This window comes from Erinaceus europaeus, chromosome 12 (genome assembly GCF_950295315.1).
Source record: "Erinaceus europaeus chromosome 12, mEriEur2.1, whole genome shotgun sequence".
Taxonomy (NCBI): Eukaryota; Metazoa; Chordata; class Mammalia; order Eulipotyphla; family Erinaceidae; genus Erinaceus; species Erinaceus europaeus.
In genome coordinates this window covers 63,448,066-63,450,497 of record NC_080173.1, presented here as the reverse complement: position 1 = coordinate 63,450,497, position 2,432 = coordinate 63,448,066, and the positions used below count along the sequence as shown (strand labels likewise).

The 2,432-nt window shown below is 45.5% G+C and overlaps 1 non-coding gene across 1 annotated transcript; it reads right to left on the bottom strand.

Annotated features, from left to right (window-relative positions):
* Positions 1–1,270: 1,270 nt before the first annotated feature.
* Positions 1,271–1,326, bottom strand: LOC132542348 (small nucleolar RNA U83B). The gene has a single exon (XR_009553430.1). It is a non-coding gene; the product is annotated as a small nucleolar RNA U83B (small nucleolar RNA).
* Positions 1,327–2,432: the final 1,106 nt, after the last annotated feature.

Here is a 2,432-nt window from a genome sequence, read left to right as displayed (position 1 = left end):
GTTATTACTATGCTAGGGTGTCAATTCTCACTCTGGCCTCTGAAACACTTGGTTGGGAAGCGGGAGTTGATTTGAAGAAGGCAGATGAGGTACAGAGTGATAAAGATGGTAGAGTGCTTTATTATTATTTTTTTTGTTTGTTTTTGTTTACCAGAGCACTGCTCAGCTCTCACTTATGGTGGTGCGGGGATTGAACCTGGGACTTTGGAGCCGGAGGCATGAGAGTTTCTTTGCATAACCATTATACTATCTACTCTCATGATAAGGTGCTTTACAAACATTATTTTATGGGAGTTGGAAGGCAGCACAGCGGGTTAAGTGCACGTGGTGCAAAGTGCAAGGACAGGAGTAAGGATCCCTGTTCGACCCCCCTGGGTCCCCCTTAAGGGGGCTCACTTCATGGGCGGTGAAGCAGGTCTGCAGGTGTTCATCTCTGTCTCCCCTCCTCTCTCGATTTCTCTCTGTCCTATCCAACAACAACAGCAGCAACAACAACAATAATAATAATGACAACAATGGTAGCAACAAAATGGGAGAAATGGCCTCCACGAGCAGTGAATTCATAGTGAAGGCACCAAGCCCCAGCAATAATCCTGGAGGCAAAAAAAAAAAAAAAAAACATTATTTTGCCTAGCCTCCACAACTCTTACATGAGACCAGTATTTACTACTGCCATGTCACAGATCAGGGAACTGAGACACAGAGAGGCTAGCTAGGCCCTTGCTCTATCTACATCACCCTCAAACTCCAGAGCTGGTTCCTAGATGCAAAGCTATGTATTGGAATGAGGGCAATAAGGGATAAAACCTAGAACGCTTGCATGGGCACAATTTGTGGAGCACAGAAAAGCCCACTTAAAAAACAGTTTCATTGGGAGTCGGGCGGTAGCGCAGCAGGTTAAGCACACCTGGCACGAAGCACAAGGACCGGAGTAAGGATCCCGGTTCAAGCCCCCAGCTCCCCACCTGCAGGGGAGTCGCTTCACAGGCAGTGAAGCAGGTCTGCAGGTGTCTGTCTTTCTCTCCCCCTTTCTGTCTTCTCCTCCTCTCTCCATTTCTCTCTGTCCTATCTAACAACAGTGACATCAATAACAACAATAATAATAACTACAAAAATAAAACAACAAAGGCAACAAAAGGGAAAATAGATAGATAAATAAATAAATAAATTTTTTTAAAAAACAGTTCCATTGTGGTATATAAGTCTACCTGTGCCTGGGATACACCTATCAGTGTTCTTTTATTTTTTTATTTATTTATTTATTTTTTGTTCTCAGAAGGAAGGCAGCAAGGAATATTTCCGCAGTCTGACTCGGGCGCTGTGCCCTCAGTGTTCTTTTAAAATCCTGCTCTTAGCATTGCCATTAAAATGTTTTTGAAAGAGAAGCACATGAACTCTTTCTGCTCTCTATCATAAGTGTAGTTCAATTTGTTGGGTTACCTGACTGGGCCAGTTAGAGGAAAATTTCTAACTCTGTGGAGATGGGTGTGGGGAGGGGGGGAGAGTGGGGAGGAGTGTATAATTAAAGGGTTGTGGAAATCTACTGCCACCTGGTGCCATTTTTCAGAAATGACAGTCACTGGTCATTGCAATACCAAAATACAAACAGAGGAAAACTTCCTCTTTTTATATAGTGATATGTTTTGTAACTTTTGCAAAACAAACATCTATTTTTTTTTGCCTCCAGGGTTATTGCTGGGGCTCGGTGCCTGCACTATGAAGCCACTGCGCCTGGAGACTTTTTCCCCCCTTTTGTTGCCCTTGTTGTAGCTTTGTTGTGGTTATCGTTGTTGATGTCGTTCATTGTTGGATAGGACAGAGAGAAATGGAGAGAGGAGGGGAAGACAGAGAGGGGGAGAGAAAGACACCTGCAGACCTGCTTCACCGCCTGTGAAGCGACTCCTCTGCAGGTGGGGAGCCAGGGCTCGAACAGGGATCCTCACGCCAGTCCTTGCGCTTGCGCTTTGCGCCACGTGCGCTTAACCCAGTGCACTACCGCCCGACCCCCAAAGATCTATTTTTTAATCTTTATTTATTTACATATTGGATAGAGACAGAAGTTGAGAGGGGAGAGGGAGATATAAAGGGAAAGAGACAGAGACACCTGCAGACTTGCTTCACCACTTGTGAAGCTTTCTCCCTGCAGGTGGGGAGCCTAGGTCCTTACACACTGATTGCAATGTGCGCACTTAACCAGGTGTGCAACTGCCTGGCCACAAGAGTCACAGTTCCTTTTCAGGTCAAGAATATCACTCCAAGGAGGCTGCAGTGAAGAATTGTGAAACTTCTTCAGCACAAGCGGCCTTGCCATGTCCTTGTTTTTCAAAGGGCAGGGTGACCACTATCCGGCTTTCCCAGGACAGAATGGTTCTCCTGGATATAGGACTTTTAGTACAAGAGAGGAGCTGGGTGGTGGTGCATCTGCTAAAATG